Raw genomic sequence first — 26,559 nt, 5'->3', positions numbered from 1 at the left:
ATGTGGAATGTGGCTACAATTAAACTCAATTTATTCTATCTCCCTTTAAGCTTCTGCACTCCTGCTCCTTTTGCTGGTTCTCCAGGTCAAGGAACATTACCAGCATCTACTAATTGACCACATCAGAGACCGTGACATGAGCCTCACCTCTCTCATCCTTATCCTCAACTAACTAACAGTAATTATATCCATCTCTTTAAATTTCTTCTGTCTCTCTTCTCTCAAGCCAATATTACTCTTAAAGGGACAATGACAACAGGCTCCTGGCTGGTCTTCCATCTCCAATCCTGCCCCTACTTTAGAATTGAATGGAATAGAGAAGGATATTTTGAAAATACACACCTGATCATGTCACTGTCTGTATACTGTTCCCACCATTTGGAATGACCACTCTTCCATTGCCAGTAATGTAATTTTGCCTAATCCCTCACATTTTAGCATAGATGTCAAATACTCCAGCAGATTTTCCCTAAGACTTAGCTCATTTAGGACCAATTTAGTTGCTGTTTCTGGTTTTCTCTCATAGAAATCTACGTATGCTGTCAAAGAGCTTATCACACTGTGATATCATTGCCCAGTTATTTGTCTATCTTCTCCAAAGACTATAAGACACATGAGGGTAGAAGCAATGAGAAAAGAAGAAGAAATGTATATTTTAATTGTCATATTCTCAGTTCCTAACATGAACCAGGAATATAATTAGGTATTCAATAATTATATGTTAAATAATTGTGTAAATAAATGCATGAACTTTTAAAATGAAAGGCAATTCAGTTACTAAAACAAGGAAGGCATCTGTTTAGTTCTTTAGAGTAGTTGATTGAATGAAAGATACATATAGCTACAGAACAAAATAAAGGTGAAATGCAATAACGGATCAACAAATATAAAGACAGAGAGATGAGGAGTTTTCTAATTCTACTCTAGGTGAGGTAGAAAAGAAAAAGAGATACAAACAGCAGTTGTGCCATCTACTATATTCTCTAAGACACTTGAAAAATGAGAGGTAAGAGGAGAGAAAGGAAGAGAGAAGAATCAGATACCAACATGCAAAGAAAAATAGGTTTCCTAGCAGCTCTCATATGGGAAAGAAAGTATGATGGGTATCTTTGAAACTTTTTATTGTTAAAATTCTTTGGAACTCTGATGGGGAAGAGTTAACATTTTATTGAAGTTTTGCGGTAATGGATATAAATGGGGCATTAGCTTTTGGCATTTGCCCCACAGATTAGATACAAATAGGTCACGTGCAGGACATTCCTTAACTCTAGGCTAGCCCTCTCCTAGTGAGGATTCTACTGTCAAATGAACGTGAGTTTGCATCAAACTACTGAGCCCATGATTTTGAAATTGAACTTTGGAGTACTGGCAAGAAGGTGAGGCTGCAGAATTCCAATGATTCTGCTTTATAATGATTCCTCTTTATCTCGTTAAAAAAAAAAAAAATCCCTGTACGTGAACTGGATATTGCTTACCCATTTGAAATGTTATTATTGTATTATATATTCACTATTACATAGGAACTTATTTTTCTTCTCAAAACCCTTGAGCAAAGAGAATTTGAGTCTTAGACCATTAACTACATTAGAAGCTGTGGTGTAGCCACAGTAGTTATCAGGGATTCAGAAATACAACTGTAGTATAAATACAGCTTTTCTACACTTTACCTCATGTACTATTATCTTTTTTATTTTTTTTTTCTTCTGTTAATGAGGAAGATGCTAATTCTACTATGGAAATACTGGAAACAACTGTTTACATCTCCATCCACAAAAGTCTTCTCAATAACAAAATTCTTCTTACTGACTCCTCTATACAGTTTTTGTCATGTGTCTGCCTCTAGAGTTGTCCTTATCAGGGTCGTGTTATTTAATGAGATACAAGTATTAAAATTGCCCTACTAAGAACTTTGGGGGGAAATGCAATACCATTATTAGTAAGCCTGTATTAAATTTGTATTAAATTGTTTTCCACTCTTGACTGCCACACTAGTCTATGGCCAGACTTCCCCGACATGGGCACAATTGCCATCCTGGGCTGGGGAACTGTTGGGTGCAGGGCTTGCCCTGTGCATTGGAAGCTGTTTAGCAACATTCTATGCCCTCTGCCCACTAGATGCCTGCAGCACCCCCGCCTCAACTTTGACAACCAAAACTATGTCCAGACACTGCCAAACGTCTCGTAGGAGACAAAACGGACCCTGACTGGAACTGCTGCTCTAGGGTTTGTAGTTTGTTTTCTGTTGTTTACCCAAACTTTACACAGTCCAGGCTATGCGGTTGCTGCTCAAAGATTTTTTTTTGAATGAAGACATAAAAATCCTCTGTCCTCCCTGTGTTTTAAATAGGTGTCACCAAGAAAAGAAAAAAAAAAAAAAAGCTTTGGGGACCTTAACTATGTGCTCAATGCTGTTTTAGGTATTGTGGTTGACCCAAAAAGAAGTGCACAGCTTGGTTTCTGTGCTCAAGAAGTTTTTAATCAAGTTGGAGAGAGAAGACCAATACTCAAAGAATATGAGACTCACAAAAGACTGAATATATTGGCAATGGACCAAAAGGCAGAGTGGTCACATTCCGAAGTGTATGGCACAAGCTATGGTGATACTATCGATCTTTTGATTTGATGTTCCCTTGAAGGTTCTGTGACCTATTTTGACATGTGGGCAGTGGTTTATTAACTCAAAGCCTTCTGCTATGATATATAATAGCAAAGAGAACAGTAAGAAAATATTCTGTTTAAACAAACCAGATCACTTTTACATGTGACGGCCAAGCCATGCTGGGGAGGAGGCACTGAGCCTGGTTATGTTAGTAACTGAGTGGTAACTGAAGAAGACAAATCTAACCAGGCATGGCAAGCCCATGGCTGACATGTGAGCCTGTACATTTAGAATGAGGGTACGTTAATGGAGATCATACCATGTTTTTCCACTAACCTCAGACCTTAGCTATTTAATGATTATAAAACTTTCCTAACGTTTACCAGTTTTTAAACACATTCATTTTCTTTTATTCTGCATAACTCCTACTAGCATCAAACTGATTTGGGTCATGTGTTTTTGTGTTATCTAAACAGCATTCAAAAACCAAAACAAAAAATCCTTTTTTTTTTTTTTTTCACTTCTAATCATTAAAATCCTGGTTGGATAGTTTCTATCAGATTTTAATCTCCTGATAATTTTACTGTGATTAATAGTGGATCTTTGAAGAACAATATGCGGTCCATTACTATAATATCAACTTCATGTTTTATTTTTATTTTTTAAAAAATATTTTATTTATTTATTTGATAGAGAGAGAGAGAGAGATCACAAGTAGGCAGAGAGACAGGGAGAGAGAAAGGGGGAAGCAGGCTCCCTGCTGAGGAGAGAGCCTGATGTGGGGCTCGATCCCAGGACCCTGAGATCATGACCTGAGCGGAAGGCAGAGGCTTAACCCACTGAGCCACCCAGGCGCCCCTCAATTTTATGTTTTAAAAAACCTTCAAACTAAGTAATCTGACTAATTTCAGAGATCTCATACATTAAATGCAAAATAAGCCTTTTTTTTGTCACTACAGAGTTTAATCAATACCACCGACTATAGAGAACATTAAGTTGATGGGCACTGCTATGACTCGTCCAAAATATTTTGGCACTTCTACCTTCTCAGACCATAGGAGACGGTCAGATTCCCTATGGACTTTGAACTCAGTGTGGCCACACAATATGCTTTCACCAATGAAATGTGAGCAGAGTAACAAATGTTATTCCTGGACAAAAACTTTAAGAGGCTGTGCGTGATTTCCCTTTGTCACTATAACCAGTGCTGTTCCAGATAGTGGTAGGAAAGTGACCCCCGTGGATTTGCACAGAACTAGAAGAGGAAAGGAAAAATAAATTTGTTGTTTGAACAAGAACTGCAAATATAACCAACAAATACCAATATAACCAGTGAGATGGCGGGGGTGGGGGAGGTTGTTGTCACAGCCTAGCCTAGCCCACAAAATCCAAATTCTCAATTTTATTGAGAAATCTGTGGCTCATGGAAGTCATAGTGCTTGCATGTGGTCTCAGATGAAGTAGACAGAGTTGATTGCAGAGTGGGTAGCTGCTACCTGGAATAGTATGTTCTTTGCCCTACACTGATGATTTCCCAAATTTGGAATGTGTACCGATGGCAATTGGGAGGTGATTTTAGGTGTGATGTGACTATTACCTTAAATTCTAAAGACTCACATGGAGAGAAAATTAATCTCTGTCCAATTCTCTTTCATTCCTTTTGGTTGCAGAAGAAAAACTTCTCTGTTTGGTGCTACTGTGTCTTCAACTCCATATTTTTAGCTCCTGTCTAGCAATTGCAAATATCCGTTTCAAAAGAAAATCAAATGAGCCATCAGGACTCAGGCACTAAGCCATTCTAGATGGTCACCATTTCTAGATGGAATTTAATAAGATTTTTTGGTTTCATTGAGGCAAATTTTACAGTGACTCCCTTTATATGAGGTATGATTCTGCTTATCCATTGTCATAGTCTTAGGAAGTTAGCTTTTAGAATCTACTCAAGAACCAATAGTTAAAGAAAAGCATTAAGTAAGTAATAAGGTGGGTGATGGGCAGATGTGGAAACATTTGTGAAAACAATACACAGTGGTCAGTGGGTTTGAAGTAAACATGAGAGGGGAGGTAAAAATAACTGAAGCTGGGGAAACAAATTTTACCATGTAGAAGAACCAACTCTATTTCCTCCCTTTTTGTAAAAAAAAATAGAAATTCTAAAGAATTAAATATTTATTTATTCTATTAATTTCTATACAATCGTGTTAGCAAAACACACTGCTTTAACATGCACTAAAAAGAAACTGGTAAGCTCTGAACAGGGCAAAAATGCAGTTTCTCATACTTAAAGACTGAATATCACATATAACTAGAAAAAATGTCTCTGAATATAATGGAAAAAAGAAAATATCCACGATTTTACTGACCTTACGTGACCTGATTTGAACTTTGTACTTTCAAATTTAATAATCTATTTAAACAATGCTGGTGTAAACTGATTTCAAGAGTATTCTCTATGAAATATTGGGATTTCTGACAAGTACCTTTTCTATTATTGCATTCATTAATTTGAAGTCTCTGAATATTGTTTTCAGTTGACATTTATTTTCTATGCATGTGAATAAAATTTATTTTGTCTCAATTACATAACATTTTTCTTTTTGTAAACTTTGTCAGGATGAGGGCGATTTGGATGCTTTCTACTTAAATAAGTAAATAATTTTCAGTGAAAATGGAAGAAACAGTGGTTAGGGCGGAAGAAAGAGAAAAGATGACTTTCATCTTCTCAATATTAGTGGAGAATGGCTTAATTAACTAACATAGGTAACATAAAAGGAGGATCAGATTTTGAAACAATATACTAGGTATGATTTTGAACAACGATTCACATACTGGAGGTTTCAATAAATGGTTAATTCTCGGGCAATCCCTTCTGCAGACCTGTGTTTAAAAAGCCGAAATAATCAGAACATGAAACTATGTCAAGATCTGTATATCCATTTAACTTAAAATAAGCAGAGAAGCAAAGTATCAGTTTAGGTTAATCAAGTTTCAAAAAAATTTCAAAATTAAGATTCAGTAAATTTCAGTGTTATATAGAATGGTGGGAACTTAGCATTAACCTATTTTCTTATTAGATTCATAGCTGGGGTGTAATTTATTGAATACATATGTGTGTTTATCAGTTTTGAGGTCTCAAGGGCCAAACTCCATTTAAAACCACAGTGACCTTATAATGTCTTTGTTTTATGCTGTAATTTCTATGCTTTACCTCTGCTACCTTTGCAGTCAGATTGGAGTAGTATATTGCAATGATTTTTCTGGATTTTTCACTAAACAATATTTTATTGAATCTAAGTATATTAAATGAAGTTGGAGAAAGATCTCTTGGCTATACAACTGAATATCTGTTGCTCTTAAAGAGTTTAAAATCTAGATAAAGTAGATTTTATTTAGGGTGTAAGAATCAAATGCAAACTGCTAGAATAATCCTGTGTTGATTAGGCTGAGATTTATATCAGAGTTTCTCTTTCATTCGGTTGGAATATGGTAGAGGCAGTTCTGCTGTAACACTCATTTTGAAGACATGAATTTGTTCCAATGTGATTAATATATTAGGGAACAATTTGCATAATGCAAATTTTGCTCTCGCTTATGCACAATTTTGTCTATGAGAAATAAAAGGTGAGTAAACATAGAAAACCACAAGCCGTAGAATCAAGTTGCTTAGGAACACACACAACACCCACACACCCACACACCCACACACATCTCATTTGTCTGCTAGCCACCATGTTTGCTTCGTGTAGTAGGAGCCACACCCTTCTGTCTCATTTCATGTAGTCCTACATTCACGTCTTCACTTAAGACATGAGCTAAATCCTTCTGAGACTCACTTCCACAAGCAAAATTCAGGTCTTTTTCAAGGTAAATTGACATTTGCTATAATATTTATGCATTTATTAACCATTTATCATGTCTAAACTATGCTACAATTTTCATTAGATTTCTGAGTCCCTCATAAGTTTTTTGGGTATTTTGCCCCACTGTCATTTTCTTCATAAGTCTGTTATGTTATTGCATGATTTTACATCTATCTCATTTTAGCAGAACTCATGTTCATATGTCTGTTTATTTTGGTCTAATATCAATAGCAATAGTATCAATGACATTGAATCTGTGATAGATGGGAGGCTATATGGAAGCCTAACACTATAGCAATATTCACTATTTTACTCCAATACAGAAATATTTAGACTTTTTGAAACATTGCACTTATGTCTTACAAAAAGAATTCAGACATGTCTGTAACTTTTGCAATGTTAGTATCTTTTGCAAGGAGCCATTGTTTCTCAAATACATAGTCAATCATCTCATCTGGGAAGGATAGGGTCTTCTTGGATAATCAGCAGTTCTCAGTCTAACTGGACCAATTATTGTTACTTTGAATATTTTCCCTTCAGCGATTAAGGGACTAGAGAATGAAGTCCAGTTTCCCAACTCATTCGCTTATTCATGTTTTTGGCAAGTATTTATTGGGTAACTACCATATCATTCACTGATCGGCGCATGCTGGATGTTGTGGTGAGAGACACCAAAGTCTTGCCTTAAACAGACCTTTATATTTACCATAAACATTGTACATGTGCAATCACAGGAGTAATCAAAGAAAGTTAGCGGTAGATTTCTTAAGTCTTTGGTTTTGGAGTGAGTTTGTGGGTGGCACTCCTTCAGGATTAATGTTTCGTTTCAAATGGACCCTGACAAACTAGATTTAGATAGTTGTTCTCTTAGGAAGGGAATGCCAAAGACAAGTATTTGAAGAAAATGTTCTCAAAAAGAATGGCTTGCTCTTGGAAGAACGATCAACAGCCCTAACCAGGCCATGTTGTAGATGTGTGGCCTGGTGCTGTGTACCCAGGGCGTGTGGTAGAAAACTGCAAGAAAGACTTGTTTGGCTTCTAGTGGTTTCTAAATCGAATTAACCAAGCAAACATTTCAACTATTTGCCGCCAGTTGGAAACGTTAACTGTTCACATTAAACTTAAAATTTTTGACAATGTTTTAGTTCCTAATACAAATTTAGTTGAGCTCATTTAGTCTTAAAGGAAGAGGGGTAACTTACTTCGGTTCTTCTAAATATAAACTTGCTTTCCTAGTCAGATTATCCAGAATCTTTCCCGGTTCTTCTGGCTCTCTTTTCTTCCCAATTTCCTTTTGTTCTGCAGAGGGCTCCATGCCTTGGGTGAGGTTCTGAACTACAATAGAGGAAGAGGGGGCCTCTGTGGTCTGTTTTGAGTAGTACGAAAATGTATTGGACAAGTTTTACTTTCTTAGAGTGCTATATAGTGAATTTTTTTTATGTGTCTAAGAAATGGAAACATTTTGTCTCATATAAAAAAGAAATATTTTTATACTGCACTCCACTCACAGACCACATCAGAGGTATTCTAAGAATAGAATAGATCAAATATATTTTATGGAAATATAATGAGAAAAGGATGTGTTCCCAAAACTCACTCTGAACAAAGGAATGCAGCATAGTCAGAAATACTTTAATGCTCCTAACAATTTTCTCATGTGAAAGGCTGAGGAACAGCCCTGGTTTGAAGAAATCTCCCACTTCTCCCCAGGCTCCCTGAACTTGAGATCAGAACTAGGAAATCTATACATTGTGAAAAAGAAATGTATGGAAAAAGTGACTTGGGGCATTAACCAAAAAGGCATTTTTTGAAGGAAGAAAACATCAATATGAAACATTTTGTCATATTTCATTTCATTGATCATTTATTTATTTTATATATTCCAGAGTACTGACGCTTAGAAGTAACTGAAATTCTGGGGATTCATATTAGATTTGTCAGTCTATGTTTGAGGAAACTTACTGAGAAACCAAATATATTACAATCATTTGCTTTTATCATCTTGTTCTATCATGTATACAAAGAATAGTAAGACTAAGTATGTTGAACATATACCTTTCGTGAAAAAACAAAATACATCAAGGACTAAATTTACATTCAAATAATAACATTCTTTTTACAATAATAACCTACAGGTGTTCAAGAAACTAAACTTACTGGTTTTATTAAAATCACCTGACCAGCAGTTATATTTTCTTCTAAGCGTATTACATAATGTCATGTAACAATACATTAACTTGCTTTTTTAACTTTCCTAGCTGTTACACTGATGCGTAAGTGTGATTTTCTTGCTTTTCCGAGATTGTGTGTTCCAGTTTATATATTCATATTTATTCTTCTGCTGGAATCAGTGTTGCCACCAAATGTCTGTATTGTCTTGCTGAGTTTATTTTGCTTGATAATTTTTCACTTCTGAGATATTCTAAATTGGGCAATAATATTCAGCCCCCATTTCAACCCTACATTGTAGTTTCTTAAAAAATATATACATTCTCAATGGATTACTGATTATTTACTGTATATACTATAGTACAGTCTGAAGGGACTACAGAGTCCCATGAAAGAAAAATCATCATAATATTTATGCATTAAACACACATATTCATGTACATACATCTATTTTTTGAAAAAACCAAAATGCATATGCTATCATGGCCCCCAAGGTAGCAATAACATATGCAGAGAAAATTTATGCAGTTCCAGGCTGTGAACAGGATTTCTAAGAGCTACTTCCAGAAAACATTACCCCCCTCCTTGTTCTTCAATCTGTCCACTTACTTCACTCTGAAGACCTTCTTCTCTTTCTAAATTGACTAGTGAGCTGGATGAGTTAGTCTAATCACTTAGGTTTGCTACTTGGTGACTTCTGAGGAGCAAATGGAAACATTTTTAAGAAAGTGTGTATGGGGGTGCAGAGGCATGGTATAGTGTGTGTGTGCGCGCGTGTTCTTTTGTATATTTTTTTTCCCTCATAAAGAATTCACAGGATGGATACACAGCTTAAATATAGGAAGTAGCTTTATTTTTAAAAAGCTGAATGGTGTATTGAGGTGCATTTTTGTCAAGTTAAATTCCTCTAGTTATTTTCAACTAGGATAACAAATAGAAACTATGTAACACTTAGAAATTATTTAAAAATGTTTTCAAAAGATATATTTTTAAAATCTCACTTTGTAAAATCTTCTGATTGAAAAAGGAAATCTTACTGCTTTCATTATATAACAGACCTGCTCCAGGGGGATAAAAATGGTAAGAAGCAAATCATGCTCCGTCTTAAATGACATATATTCACATCTGTGACACAGTGTTCATTATATTATGTATTAATATTACAATATTTAATATTTGTGTAATATTTCTCTTTTTATACACTCACATATAGTGTATATATCCCTGTTATAAGCCTATAATTATGTACTTTAGCATAATATTTAAAAAATATTATATAGTATTACATGTTATTTGAAACATGCTAACTGCACTAAAATTCTGTTATTTGGGGACTTTTCCCCTAAGTTCTGATTCACCATGAGGGAATATTTGCATTAGAATGTGATAAAACGAAAAATCACATAGAATTTATGAGGTCCTGAAATCTCATTCCACTTGTATTTCTTGTCTTTTGCCTCCATTTTTCCACAAATAAGTTGGACATGGATTAAAGGATATACATTCAACACCTATTTTATTAAAGTTATGAGTTAAAAAAATAATAATTTTGCCCATGGGTGAGATAGCCCATTCTATTATTCATGATGTTAATTCTTAGTGATGCTTTTAAAATGGAGTTACATTTTACTGTCTTATACTTTCCATGCTTTGGTTCACTTTACATAGATTTTTACCCAGTCTCATTGGGTAATTCATCTCACAGAAAACACTGATATCATGCCATGGCCTACAAAGTTTTCTGTGATCTGGCTTCTGGCTACTTCTCAGGCAGCCTCTCCTGAACTCTCCCCATTGACTTGCTCTGCCTCAGCCATACTGGCCTTGTGACTGACCCTCCAATATGCCAGGCAATCTCTATCTTGAAGTAAGACTTTCACTTGATTGTTTCCTTTGGCTAAAACATTCTTCCCTAAATATCCCTGTGGTTGCCTCTCTTCCTTATTTCCATACTTTGATCCAATATCACCTCTCATTACAGTACTAATGCTTTAACATGTCACCCCACCCTTTTCCCACACTAGCATGCTGGATCCATTTAATTGTTCAAATTTCTACTTCCCTTGTTTATTATATTAAAGAACACAAGCTACATGAGGCAGGGATCATTGTCTCCTTTGCTTGCTGTTATATCCAACTACCCAGATTTGTGCCTTGTATGATACTCTCAATCACGTTCATTTAATGAATTCAATGAGTGAATGAATGAATTAAAAAATACAAGATAGTTTTTTTCAGTGACTGCAATGGCTTCCCATCTTTCCTCATGGCAATTTCTTTTCTCTGAATATGCTCCAATTTATTGGCATTCCTATAAAAATATCATTCCACAGTTTTCTTGATACATGCAGATCAATTTCGACTGTAAAGGTAAAATCTCTTATGATTTTGGGCACTAGACTGCCAGTGATTTTGTTTGTCATACTGTTGATTCATAGGAAGTTATAATTAATTAGAACACTGAAACATATTTTGTATGAGCTACCCTTATGTTTCATGCTCCCCCTTCCATGCTTGTGTTGTTGGTTCTATGGTTATAAATGTTGGAATTTGAATTTACTCATTTAACATATGATTTTATTATTGCTGACACAACTATTACAGGTTATTGAGATCCTCACTTCCTCCATTCATTCGGTCATTGAGTAAATGCTAATTAAATAACTACCTTGTACAAGGAATAGATATACAATGGAGAATAAGAAAATAAGGATCTTAGCCGTTCTATTGGAATGCAGCTCTATTGGAACTTACAATCTTGAGGGAAGAGAGGGCATTAAAATGTAATCATAATGCAAAATAGTAACTGTGTTGGAAGCTTCTCCCATCATAAGAACATGTAGTAGGGAGTTTGATCTGTCTCTAATTCATCTGAAAGATGAATTAACTAGTGGAAAAGGTGAAGGGAGGTTTCTGTGCAGAGGCAGTAGTGGAGAAAGCTTTTGTGGCATATAGCAGCATAATGTGTACAAGGACCTGAAAGAAGAACAAAGCATCCAAACTCAAGGATGTGCAGGGAAAGGAGTGAGATAGGGTGCAGGTGGGTAGGGACCTGATCCCGCAGGGCCTTAAAAGCAAGGTTAATGAGTTTGTTGTCTTAGATGCTCTTACTCGTTTGTAATTTAGAAGTCCTCAGAGGCAAAAGTTATTTTGTCCACTCTATCAAAAAGTGGTATGGTGGTGTTTTAGCTTCCTTATTGAACTTAGATATTCCATATAAGATTTATTTCAGTTAGGACACAATTACAGTCTTCAAGTGTATGGACCCAAGGGAATAAAAAGATGGAGGTTGGGAAAAGTCTGGTAATAAATAGCTTTCATTTATCTCCTCTGAGGATAGCACAGTGGGGAGTAGTTGTAAAATGCAGCAGAAAGTTGAGTAGAGCCAGGAAGCAGCACATTTTTTTTTCATTTTTTTTCTGTCTTGGTTTATATTTATAGGGTTAGGAAGAAGAGTTGTTACAAAAATCGGATGTCCCCTTTCAATTCAGAGTTTAAGCATCTTTTTGTTGTTGTTCAAACTTTCCTCCTCCTCAGTATAAAGAGTAAATATAAAGAAGTCAAACAAATGATAAATACTAATTAGATATTAACTTAATGCAACCTGAATGTACTTCTTCAATATCCTAAAGTACAAGTCTGGTAATAATTTCCTTATTTCAGTACATCACTCCACCCCCACACATGCTTATTAACAGGAAGTCTACCATAGGGAGAGGCCTCCTCCTACCTTCTGAATTGTTCGAGAACTCCAGGGGCTTGGCTGATAGAAAAGTGGTGTGCATTCAGTATTCTGCTTCCCAAAGTTTTGCTGAGAGAAAAGTCTGAGGCTTCTACCTGCCATTTAGTTAGGCCCCATTTGTCAGGACCCCTGCAAAGCCTACAGCGGTGCTACATGATGGGATTCCGGAGCATTCCTTGTCTGACTTCATATATCCTCACACATATATCCTCAGTCATTGTTTCCCAGGGCAAAACTCCCCACTATTGGGGCTGGCCCATGACAAGCTCTCAGTTCTCTTTCTGTCTTCTGTCAGAATCAATCCTCCCCCAGAATCCGTGAGGCTCACTCATAGAACTAGAACCACCAATCCAGTCTTCTACCTTGTTCCTGGAGAAGTATCTCTTGTGGTTATTGACATCACTTTCTCTAGATATTGGGCCCAGTCCCCTTGTTCTCCAGCTGTGAGGCTTCAGTAATGGGGCAGCAGGCTCCCACAGTCAGAAGTTCCCTGAGCTTGTCCGCCCTTCATTCCACTTCCACACCAGTACTCTACTGTCCTTAAGCCATCCAAAGAAAGCACATGTTTCCTTATATCTTTCTCATGTATTTCCAAAATGAATAGAGGCCCTTCAAATGACCTTGAAAAGCTTAAAATTTACTTTATGTTGACACAGTTAGGACTGGCCTGAGACCCAGGAGTGTAGATGTGGGATTGGCTTGATTACGTGATCAACTCAAAGGAAATAATTCATCATGAGAAATCAGGATGGGTGAGGACAAGGATCTTTCTATCTGATATGCACTGCTGTCTCTCTAGAACCTAGAACAGAATCTGATATATAACAGATGTGCATTTATTTGTGCTATTAATAACTGAATGGAATAATGACTTCTGTTAAATAGATTCATTTTTGACAGAATTGTGGACACAAAGTATCTCACCAAGCAAAAAGACATTAGTGGAATGCTTGGCTCAAAGTTTAAATTTAAGGCTACTTGTTAGAGTTTTGGAAGAGGAAATAGATGGAGAAGGTATGATGAGAAGAGCAGGATGAGAGACTGGGATGAAGAGCTAGAATGTTTTTCAGAAGCAGATTACAATAAAAACGTCACCTTTATAAACTATTTAGTTCTCTCTTTCAAATAAAGGAGGAAATAAATTTTCATGGTAACATAAAGCAAATAATTTTTTCTTCATTCTTCATACCCATATAAAGATTCTCCTTACATATTTAGCATTCATACAAATGTTCTTGAAATTGTCTCCTATGTAATATATATTTAAGGTACATGTCTCCTACATAAAAGTATATATTTTTAAGTAAACTAGATTAAAATTCAAAATAAAAAGTAAAATTTGATAGAATAGCTCTCAAAATGTTACTTTATTGTTCCTTCTATAAAAAACAACACAAAACAATGGAATATACAGGATAACCATCTATGTACTGCATAAATTTCATATATGTGATTTTTATTATACAGAGTGTAAGTCTTAATTAGGTAATTTGTATCTTAACCTCCAAAAGAGACATTCTGGTCTACTGGGCACATAGAAGAGGATTAAGAACAAACCTACCTAATCATGTAATTATATACCATACCAACATACCGAGAACCTAATATAAACCACTAAGATTTCTCATGTAAAGGATTGCATTCTCTGATAGTGCATTCTGGTAACTTTCTTTCCTTCAGGTGAAGCCCATATTAACTTATGGAATAAAGTGACAAGGTAAAAAAATGTGAACTCACTTATGTCTGTCACATAAATTTAAATCTTGTTATGTAATTAGGGTTGGTACAGATTGAATAAGAGGACATTATTTATTTTTAAATTCAATATATGACTGGCATTCCTTTATCTCAGATCATTTGGCCTTTGTGTTATTCCTGAAGCAGTATTTAATGTCTACTTTAACTTTGAACTTCTTGCTATGTGTTCTCCTGGAACTCTGAGCCTTATTCAAATTAATATTTATTTATTTATATAATTTATAAGTCTCTATTGAGAGAGCAATTCTTGTGTTAATTCCCAATCAAAATTTCTTATTTTTCTTTACTTGAACAACATCAACTTTAACTTCACTTTTGCATAATTCCTAACGATTTTCTCTCATCAAAATGATTCCCAAGAATAAACTGTGATTTTTTTTTTAGTAGGAAAAGGAACACAATTATGATGTTTGTCTTAGGAAATTCATAATGTAGAAACACAACAATTTACTGGCTTACAATTTAGGACTACCTCGAAATGAAATTGTGAAAATATAATAGCCATTTAACCCAGTACAGCAGAGGAAATTAAAAATTATATTAGACTATATAGTGTATTTGCTTGTAGGCAATGGGGAAAAAGTATTCTAAATCAAGTAAGATGTTAATTAAAAGGCTACTAGAAGGCCAAGAAAATAAAGTAGACAATTTTTAAAGATTCAAAGAATGTTTTTTAGTAATATTTATGGATACCTGTTCAGATTGTCTTTACCTGGTTCACCAAGGCAACCAATCTGTTTGGTTTATTTAGTGCTGTTCAGCACAGTGGTCAATCTGGCATTCCTTTTGTCTAAAGATGGTCAGGCCCACCAGGCTTGGTTGAAAATGCTACACAGGACTTTGAGACAATTTGAATATACAAAATATAAAAATATACAAAAAAAGAAAAAAAGAAAAAAATAAGAAATATACAAAAATATACAGGACTTTGAGACAATTTGAATTTTTAAGTCTCAAATGTCTATTTTTTATTTCTGAAAATTGAAATTAGGAACTCAAATCCAAACATTCTGGGTTATCATTCAAGGAGTATTTATTTAATCTGTCTAAATAAGTTGTAACCATTTTATATGTTATACACCTTTGGGACCCCTTAATAGCTGTAAATACTATGGTTAAAAACATCTGCATTAAGGTAGATGAAAACAGACTTAACCTCTGAACCTGTTTCTTACTAGCTGTGGGATTATTGGTAAATTACTCAACTGCTCAAAGCCTCTAAGCCTGTAAAATGGGAATACTAGTAATATTGAGCTATAGGTAGGATTAAATGAGATAATAAACTTTTAGAACAGTACCTGGATATTGTCAGTGGGAGATATTATTGGTAAAAACAGTAGTTTTTTTTTTTTTCTTTCTCTTTTCTTTTCTACTTAATAGAATACTATCTTCTGTTGACTCTCCATAAATGTTTGGTTGAGTGGTGATGATACTTACTCAGGCATACATAGAATTTGGGGCATAAAGTAAAAAAAGAGACCAGATGATGGTCATCACACTAAATTATTGTATCCCCATCTCCTGGAAACACACTATATTTATAGAATATTATATAAATATCATCCCCAAGTGGTTGATCCATTCAAGTTCTTATCTTGTGTCCATTTTGAAGAAGACCTCAGTTCAACATATCCTTCCTGAACCAGTTTGAACTTTACAGTGCTTTGAAGGCAATGTAGAATTTAACAGACAATTTCATGGTGGGTGGGTAGGGGGCATGTTGGAAAGGTAGTTTATATTTGACTGCACCTGGCAACATGTGAAGAAAATGCCCATTAGACATCTTTGTTTTTCCCACAGACATAGATTCCTTGTCTTCCCTCAACATCAAACCATCTTTCCTTCAAGTCTACTCTCTTGTCCTAAGAAATTCAGCTCCCTTTTCAAGTTCATATGCCTCAATCATTGACAAAGGCTGCACTTAGCTGAACCAACTATCTTTAGAAAGCACTTTTTAGACCATCTGTTTGTTTTTTCAAATATGCCCCCTTATGGGTCTCATATTCCTTGTATGGATGTCTCATCCCAATAAGCACAGCAAAGTAGACCTTCCAGAAAGACCAAGGTCTTCCTGGAGGAGACTCTGATATTAAGAAAATTGAAACTTTTCCCTGTTACTACTTGTAGAGGATATTAAGTCTGAAAGGATTTGAGTTATTTAAACATACCTAATATTTATCAAGGGCTGACTCTGTGCAGAGCACTGGATAGGGAAAATGAGAGAACCGAAACAGGACCAGCAGGGCCTGTGTCCTCCTGTCTGTGGTGAGACAGACACTTAAATAAGTAATACCAATGAAGGGCAGATTTTGATAAATAGAACTTACGCTGGTATGTGCACATAGAGGACACATTCATCTTAGCCGGTTGATTCTAGGAAACAATAATTTCGATTGTCTGAAATTTTATCTCTATCCTAAAAGAAGGATTGAATTTTGATTTGTAAATATTAAGTTCAAAGTATATTGAAATAACTATTGAGGAGAGAGAAATATTTAAGAAAAGCCTGGGAAGGATAAGAAAAGTTGTGTCAAATGAGCCATAGGGATTAAGCATTGGTGGTGGGATGGAGAAATGATAGACACTATAATGGAAAGTAAACCTAGAGAAGAAGGCCAGAATAAAATCATGAAAGCTTAAGGGAAGTTAGTCATGAAAAGAAATCAGGAAAATTTTTTGAATTGCTTTATTACAAGTGGGTTGGGGAAGAATCTGGGGTCAAGAATTGGGGTTAATAATATAATAAAGGCTTTTTTTGGGAATCATTATATAATTGAGCTCCATCTATGATTTCATTTAATCCACACAACAACACTGTATTATTTGCATTTTATCAAGGGGAAAACCAAGATATACAAGGATAAAATAATTTGTTCAAGAACACACAGTAAGTTCCCAAGCCATTGTTCATATTTAGGACTTTCTAATTCTAAGTTCTTAGTTTTAGTTTTTTTCTCGTATTGTGTAGGAACTGTGATTCTTCAATTGGACAGCTGAAATGAAAAGGGAGGTAGAAGGACATAAGGCATAGTGTAAACTGTGTTTATACAGAAACTGTGTGTTTCCAAGATTGACTGGCTGGGAATGATGAGAAAGAGCAAGAGATCTATAGAGGGAAGGGAAAAGAAAAAGGGCACCATTGCCACATATGCCCTCAAATAGGAGGAAACTCTAGGCCAGAATCCAAAACCTGGAAGTCATCTGGAGTAGATGATTGATATGGTATGAAATGATCATATCAAGGGGTGGATGAGCCTACATGAGAAGGATGCGTGGAAGAAGGGAATTAACAGAGGGAGAATGAGCCAGGAGGACAGCCAGGCAGGATGGGGTAAGAGGGCAACAAGGAAGAAAGTATGAATTATTCATGAAAATGGAAACTATACAAAATGCTGCAAAGCAGTCAAGTACTTACTCACTGGGCAACCCCAGGGAAAATCAGTCCATTCTCGAAGGTGCAATTTTTTTTCAAGATGCTGCTTAAAAAAATGTTGTTAAAGAAAAGGTTATTATGGGAACGAATTTGCTAACACATGGGAAATGCTGAGCGCTGTGGCAAGCATTCGGTTCCTGTTCAGTGAGGTCAGCCATCAGTGTCATTGTGATCAGCAGCACCATGGTCTTCACCATCATCATTGTTGATAAGAGTTGAAGGACACCCTTGGAATGATGACTCATAAGTTTTTGGTGACATTTAAGTAGTAGTTTCCATCCTTTATGGGACAGAAACAGATTACAAGAGGATGGGAGGAGTCAAAGAAGTAGAGAAAGAAACCCTGAAGTTTTTCTCAAAAATTTAGCAGTAAATGTGAGAACAGAGGGCTGTGACACAATGGTGATTAGTCCAGGAGGGTTTTTCTAGAATTGGGAATTGGACTCTGAGAGGAAGAAAACAGAAGAAGAGAGGTTAGGAGTAACTGAATGGAATGCACTTTCAAATGGACATGCAAGAAGTGATCCATTTGAAGGGATGTCGACTTTAGCAACCTCATCACAAAATTATTTGATAATATGGGTTTTTCATGCACAGGTGGGATGAGTTACAGAGAGATTACAATGGATGTAGTCTCATTCAGTATTTCATTTGTACAGTTCAATTCCCAGGATGGAGATTATTTGTTGTCATTCCCAGTTGTGCAGTGACTGAATTTTTTCCATTTTTTAAATATCAGTGATACCGAGGAGAGGTCTTAAGGAATGCAATTTAGACTCCTTATGGTCTACAAGGACATCACTGATTTGACTGTTCTGAGAGAGAGAGAGAGAGAGAAAGAGAGAAACATCTCATTTCTCCCCTTGTGCCAAAGGACATGAGAGTGAGTAAATCTTCACAGGGTATGAGATTGCAATAAAGATGTGTGCAAATTTAGATGGAAATTAGGCATGTTCCCAGAGCTCCTGGAAAATTGCCAGCATAGCTCTCAAGACATTGCCTTTATAGACTATGTATATATTTATTTCTTTGTAAATCCAGTCTATAGAGTTTTCTGTTTATGATTGTTCCCAAGGACATTCTTCCTCCAAGCATTTCTCTAAGCAGATACTCACTCAAAGCCAGTTTTCAAACCATATCAAATGTAATCAGTATTTTCTGTGAAATTCTCTCTCGCTGATATTACTCTTTTGTTTCTTACAATTTCTGTTGTGCAATAATCATAGTAAAGGCTTATAAAAAATGTGTAGGCATATGTGTGTGTATGGGGGAAATTCCAAATATGGGGAATTAACAGTATTGATTAGTTATCAAGCCCCTCAAACACATTTTAAATATACTCTTGAAATATTTTTTTTTGTTTTATACTATAGTTTAATTCTTCAGTGTCCTTTACATTCTAAGTCTCTAGAGATTGAGTTGTTTCTGGAAAGCAATATGATAATATAAGTTGAAATGTAGGTTATTAATTGCTAAAATGATCAATGCTATTACTTTCAAAATACTTAACCATATCAAGCTCTTTTTCTTACGCTTTCACTTTACTAATTCAAAAAAGCATATGCTGAAGGAAAGAATACTAAACCACTTTGAGTTAAAGAAAGTTAAAATGAATTAAAGTTTCTCTGAAAGACAAAAATATACTTAAATCGGTGACATATGTGCTTTTTTGGTGGTTTTCTATCTTTACACATAATACTAAATTTCTTTAAAGTAATGCAGTTCTCCATATAAAAATTTATTATCCAGAAAAAATAATAGGTCATTGTGAGAGTCAATGGTTACAAAGGTGGAGAATATTAGTTTTGGATGTATATAAACTCTCATGACTTTACTAAATACATGTATGAAATATTGAGCCAACTTAATCTGTATCTTTTGTGTTCTTTGTATTTCTATGATATTACTAAGGATGGAACCACTGGATACTGTACAGTTATCTATTGATTTCTATTTTCTGTTTATTTTATTAAGTATTCATTATTACTGAATTAATATTATCATAGTTTTTCATAAAATAAAATTGGTGCCATCCTCTTGCTTTTTATATTTCTGTTTTCCAAATTTATAGCATATTTTAGAGAATAGAGAAAGCATCTTGGTTGGAAATTTGGATAAAAGTCTATTATTTAATGAGAGGTACGAACTCTGGGCTGGGAATCAGGCTATTGGTTCTTCTGGCTCTTATGACCAGTCAAGGACCTCAGGCAAAGAGGAAAAACTATCCATAAATGGGCTGCAGGGTGTCTGTCTTGCCTCTTCTATCTTAGAGGACTGCCTTTAGAATCCATCAAGAGTTTATAAAAGTTTGAGTAATGTTAAAAGCATACATTTCTCTTTTTACTCAAATAACATTTTATTATATCTTTCTAATTACCCTCTTGAAATAATTCTGTTACTCTCAATTTCCTGGAATATTTTAAAATAAAAATTATGTACAATTCACACCAGTTACAGTTTCTAAGTATTGGAGTTCTTTTGATTTTCAAGGTTTTTGGTTTGAGGCTCATATAAATTGAAGTGATTATAAACTGGGCTTATATTTTATTTATTTGTGCTAATAGTATGCCCAAGCAATTCATTACCCATTGTATGCAGTTTCAGGGCAGAAAATTCAATGAGGAGTTTAGTGATAAAATTTTTAAGGGGGTGATTAGAACTTTACTTTGGTTCCCATTGTAGTATAGTGGTTTGCCTTACTGTGTATTTAATGACATCTATAATGGCGGGCACATAGTAGGTCTCTTCAGTCTGGAAACTCATGTCTCCTATTTGTGAATATTTTCTTGAAGATGATTTCTTCCCTTTGTTCTCTTTTTCCTGGAACTCTGATGACTTGGATAGTGGATCGTTTGGACTGACCCTCTAATTCTCTCACTTTTCTCCCCTACTTTCTGTCCTTTTTAATTTCCTGAGAAATTTCTTTATCTTCTACACTTTTTTGTTTAATTTCTACTATCACATTTTTAATTTTCAAGATCACTTTTCAATCAGAATATTCCTTTTTTGAATGTTCCTAATATTTTAAGTTATTTATTATTGTTTCATGAATGCAGAATCTCCTATCTTTTTGAGAATATTGATTAGAAATTTTAAAAAAAAGTTTCTTTTGCATAAAATCTCAAGTGCTTTCACCTTTCATCTCTGTTATTATTTCAGTTTCTCTCATGTTAGACTATTTCTTTAGAAGATCAGATTTTTAAATTATTTGCTAATATTCCATAATGTGGCACTAAATTGTTTCTAGAAAGCTCTGAGCATGTGGATGGTGTTTGTTGACTGTGGTTCCTTCTGTATATCTGACTGGGACATTTCTTTGGGGAACACAATATCAGAATCTTCAGGTCTTCCTTTGTGAGATGGTGTATTTCCCAGAGAGATAACTTCTATTCTCCTGCGTGGAATGTATAAAAGTGATTGCCAGAATTTGAGGGAGCAGAGGGCCTATGCAAAGTTAGGGGAAAAAGCAGGTGGCCATTTTACTCAAATCTCTTCCTTTTCTCTATTATCCTTTCAGGGAATGATAATTCTCTCACTCACCCAGGCTCAAAATTCTAAAACTCTCCTAAACTATTATTCCTCCTTTATTTAGAAATTCAAATTAATAAATCCAAACCAATAGCCATATTTTATCTTCCTATTACATTGCAACTTATTTGTTGGCAGGACCCAAAGGGCAGAGCAAGTTAAAAGAGTGGGTAAGAGCGTGGAATGCAGAGATAGATTTGAATCTTAGTTCTGTGATTTGCTACCTGTATGGCATTTTTAATGCTTTTATCATTTCCAAGGCTCAATTCTCAGCACTTCCCAGGATTTCTTCAAAACTAAGAATTAATATTCTATAATTTGTTTCTCAATAAAGAATTTTCTGTATATATTTTATAATGTTTTTTATATTGTATTCTTTTTGTTGTGTTAAAAAATCTAGACAATGTTATAAATAAAACATTATTTACAAGTTCATCTTCCATTCTGATGTACCACAGATCCTTTTTCCTAGTAATACCTGTGCTTAACCATACTTCTGTAAATTTAATTTTTTTCCTCCCTCTATTACTTAGGCTGTGCTTCTAAATCTCCTAATCATTGATAGATATTTTTCTAAGTTTGCAAGGTCTTTAGGAATTACTCATCTTTCCATTTACTCAGGAAATATTTTTCTCTGGGTTATACTTATCTCCTAGAACTTTTCTTTTATTAGTGCATGACGTATGTAATGAAGTTTTTTACATGGTCAATACTTACTCATTTTAGACTTTCTTAACAACTCTGGAGGCCTTCCTGAAGAATGGATGCATAGGAAGTGGTGTCTAGAATGTGTATAAATTTTAGCTGTTCCATTCATCCACAGTGTGAAGTAACAGTAATTCAAATGGAACCGCAGTCTATGGGAAAGGGTTAGGTGTGGCCCGTCATTAAAGACAGCGGTGTGATGTAGTGTCAAGTGCAGGGGAAGCTGTTAGAGTGTTTTGTCTCTGGGAAAGATTCAGGAATTGGTTACCATGCTCTGTCTCTATTGTAAATAGGCTGTGTTGAAAGAAGATAGCATAATGTAAAAGCATGTAAGAGCAGACTGCTCAAGAATGAATTGAGACCCAGGAATTGCTTCCACAATAGCACCAGTAAAAGGGCCCTTTTCAGTTGAGTCGATGGGAGTTTGACATATGTTAAGATGGAAATCTTCTTTTTTAATGGCAAGCTGGATGCTAAAATATTATTTACTTCTCAGTGTTTTACAGCATTGTGGTTTTCAAAGCCTCTCTCCAAAGATGGCTGAGATGATCTGAAGGCGACGTGTTCAGGGAAACTTTTCTGAGGTTAGATGGCTATTTAGAAATAGTCTTCACTTTTACTTGTTTATTTTTAAGTTTTCACATGCTTTGTAAAGAAATTTTTGGAATTATCCCTTAAGTGGCTCATGTTTATTTGCTAAGTCATATGAAACATAAGGACGTTAGGTCTTTTTTACTTATGGCTGGGCTTTGAAGACCTACGCTATATAGTGTGGATAATCTTGGTTCCTTTTACCCATGATTTAAAAACACTTTATTTCTCCAGAAAAAAAGCAACAATAGAGATTTGAAATATTTTTGTTTGTGTTTTCTTTTCTTGCTTGCCTAATCCAGTCATACCTTTTCTGGCTATTTCAATTTTCCTGTTTATCAAAGTCTGGTTTACTCTAAAAATCATATCATCAGTTGGCTCATAAGCCAAAACACACTGGAGTGATTTTGCATAAAGGAAAGCAGAAGACTGTGGGTAACTCTCATCTGCTAAAAGGGCAATGTGCTCAGATCTGTGTTGTAGGTGTCTCAGCCATATTAGTCGGATATGATTCGCCCACTCAATACGTACTAGCTCTGATGGAGTGTGCACATGTGATTAATGGTTGAACTTCCCTGCTTAAGGTGTTGTCACAAAGGGCTGCTGGACTGACAGTGTGGTAGATACAGCAACTTTCTTTCTTTTTTCTTTTTTAGGTTCTAAGGAGCTTGCAAGCGTGACATGTTCTTGTTTTATTTTTGTCCATCCTTTCATCTATTTCTCTATGTACATGTACACATTCAAATACATGCATAAATACATAGGCATCTATCTATGCCTCTCTATTTTTATATAATGTAACCACCGACATACCTTTAAAATTTCTGTTAACTTTAAATATATACTGTTAAATATGTACATACTTACATGCATATAAAATTTCTATTGACTTTAAATATACATATAAAATACAGCTATTTTTTTTTGGCTTTTACCCCACTCTTTTCCAAATAAAACTTTTTTTTTAGCCCAGAGTTACCAGTGCAAACAACCTAGTATTTATCCATCCATACATTTCTCCCTTTTCAAATAATAAATATATATAAAAATATATGTAATTATATAATCTATGATAATTATGATAGTACAATTTATAATACAATTATGTTATTATATAATTTATGTATAATATAATTATATATGATTATACATATAATTTTATATAATTATATAATAATTGATATTATTGCATTTTATTTTATAACAATGAAATCACATTATGTTTACTTGTTTGTATAACATTTTATTAGACATTCCTCCAAGACAACTGGTACATATCTAACTATTTATTTATTTATTTATTGTTTCAGAGGGAGGGAGGGGCAGAGGAAGAGGGAAAGGGAGACTCTCAGGTAGACTCCCCGCTGAGCATGGAACCTGACACAGGCTTGATCTCAGGACCCTGAGATCATGAATTGAGCTGAAATCAAGAGTAGAATACTGAACTAAGCCACCCAGATGCCCCCTAACTCATTATTTTAAAAGACTGCCTAATAGTCTATGGAAAAGATGCATCACAATTTATTTAGCCATTGCTCCTGTAAATAATTATTCTTCCCAGTCCAAACAACCTTAGGTTTGAGCTATTACAAATAATGTCTTTGTACATACTCCTCTAAATACTGTTGATTTTATTTCTACAAGATAGAATATAAGAAGTGGACTTTCTGCTTGAAAGATAGATACATATAGATTTTAAAAATATTTAATTATAAAAATTCAAATTTCTAGTAGGAACTACACTTTTTTTTTAAAATGTTTGCCATTTTATGGGTGCAAAGTGATAACTCATTATTAAATACTTTAAATATACAGTTCTTCTATTAACACTTTGAAAATCTTTATATATCTATAATACAATATATTTATTTATTTATTTATTTATTTTTCAATTTGGATTCACTTTTCTGTAAGTTGCCCATGATTCCTTTGCCCGTCTTTCTATAGCGTGGAAAGTGCCCCTCTAGGATGGGCTCCATGATTCCTGCCTCATGATATTTACATCCTCATGTATACTTCACCCTTTAAATACAAGCTGGGTTTAGTTATTAGCATCTAACAAATAGAATACTGATGAAGCAATGGGATGTGACTTCTGAGATTTTGTTACAAATGGCTGCAGTCTACTTTCTGAGTGCTCTCTTTTGCTCACTTTGTATTGACTGTGGGAAGTCAGTTGTAATGCCAGGAGGCAGCCCTATGGAATAGCCTATGTAGCAAGGGAATGAAACCTGCGAAAAACCATGTGAATGAGCCCGAATGCAGGGCTGTCCTCCCTAACTGAGAATTCAAGAGCCTGTAATGGGCAACAGCTTTATTGCAACTTTATAAGACATTTAGACCAAGGGGAATCCAGCTAAGGCACTGCTTGATGCTTGACCCACAAAAACTAAAAAAAAAGTGAAAGTTATTTTAAGCTTAATTTGGGGGGCAATTTGTTATGCAACAATAAATAATTGCTATATGTAGGGTTCTTAAATTTTTCTCATTAGTTAATAACTACTACATTTTGGTTATTTATAAATTTTCATATTCTTTGCAGATAGTTTTCCAACTCTAACATGTGAATATTGGCTTTCATTATGCTATCTTTTGCTATGTAACCTAAGATAAGTTTGCAGAGTCAAATTCTCCCCCCTTTAACCTTTTGACCTAACATTATGTAAAATGCATAGCATTCTAAATTTTTTCTATGACTTTTATTGTTTTATATTTACACTTAAATTTTCTAATTCATATGGAATATATTTTATAGCATTATCTGTATGTTATATCTCTTGGGGAAATCCTCTAAGTTTGCTAGAGTTTTCTTTAGGATTTCCACGTCTTTGATTTTTTTCTGTGTTTTGAGATGTTTCCTGTACTTAATCTCTCAAGACAATTTTTTCAAATTTCAGTAACATATCCACCTTCAGTTTTTGTGTTAAATTTTGAAATTCAGTAACTTGTTTCCTAATTGGATTGTTTTTTTCCTAATGTAATTGAATCATTTTGTGTGGACTTACAGTTTGTTTTGTGGTAGATAAGTTCATCAATCCCCTTTGTATTTCTGCCACATTCTGTCTCTAATCCTAATTTGTGTGATCTGATTTTCAAGTAGTTTTGGCTACTGCATATTACTGTGTATATATTACTGACTAGTATAGTCTACATTACTGAGGTGTTCAAAGTTATAAAATTGAGGTTATTTAAGACAAGTTTAAGAACTAATCAAAATATAATATTTGCCAACCCTGAACCTGGCAAACTATAAATGCCATTTATATATTCCATTGAAAAGGAGAGGTAGACCAAACATTTGAGAATTAAAAACTGAAAAATTTAGTCTTTCTTTCAAATTTAAATTATAATATTTCCTCAAGCAATATGATTTTTTTGGGGGGTGGGGATTGATTTTATTCTTTTAATCATCTACAAGAGGTTTTTAATGAGTATGCTTAAAGAAGAAAAAATGAAACAAAATGTCAGGTAACTTGTCCAAGAAATTTGACAAAATCAAGTAATATAATGTTCACGAATCTATTGTAAAATGATGAGCAACAATGAAGCAAACTTCAAATTTGACTGAAGGTAAACATCACTGAAAAAAAATTACTAAGTTATTCCTTTAATTGGCAATTCAACTGAGATGTAATATTTCATCAACAACTTAATTACATTCTCTACTTTATGTATATTTGTTCAGATTAATACACTTGTGAGTATTCTACTAATAAGTATAGAATGACTTACTAGACAAATTATGCTAAAAATTGTATGAAGGTTAGTTCTATGGTTATCAATGCATAAATGCAAAGATCAAAATTAGTAAATATGGCAATATTATAATAAATTTAAGTAGAACAATTTTTTAAAAAATCATGAAATAAATTAAATAAAACCTCAATTGTCACAATCAGTCAACTCTTTGGGTAGATTTACCAAGGAATTCTAGACTAGAAGATTATGTGGGGCTGGTGATACCTTTGGGAGTAAATTGGGGTATAAGTCTTGAGAAACAAAAAGAAAAAAAAAAACAAAAGAAAGTAGAAATGCTGTTTCTCTAAATGATCTTCCTCTTTCAGATCTACACAAACAGAAAAACATTCCTAAATGACACACATTGGCAATTTTGGGGCTGTCATCAAGAAAATGGTAGCTAATGTTGCATTTTAAATAGAGAAATGTGGGTCTT

The 26,559-nt window shown here is 34.5% G+C and overlaps 1 long non-coding RNA gene across 1 annotated transcript in view; it reads left to right on the top strand.

The window, feature by feature from the left end:
- The first annotated feature begins 6,400 nt into the window (after positions 1 to 6,400).
- The window catches only part of LOC116866870, a 90,049-nt gene continuing 69,890 nt past the window's right edge, over positions 6,401 to 26,559 (top strand). Inside the window, exons 1-3 of the long non-coding RNA XR_004382499.1 lie at positions 6,401 to 6,463; positions 10,334 to 10,495; positions 18,301 to 18,444. This is a non-coding gene — a long non-coding RNA (uncharacterized LOC116866870). The remainder of the gene's footprint in view (positions 6,464 to 10,333; positions 10,496 to 18,300; positions 18,445 to 26,559) is intronic.

Source organism: Lontra canadensis, unplaced genomic scaffold, assembly GCF_010015895.1.
Source record: "Lontra canadensis isolate GAN:19392208 unplaced genomic scaffold, GSC_riverotter_1.0 scaffold11, whole genome shotgun sequence".
NCBI classification, from domain to species: Eukaryota; Metazoa; Chordata; class Mammalia; order Carnivora; family Mustelidae; genus Lontra; species Lontra canadensis.
Note: the sequence above shows the minus strand (reverse complement) of the source record. Positions and strands in the feature narration are given on the sequence as shown.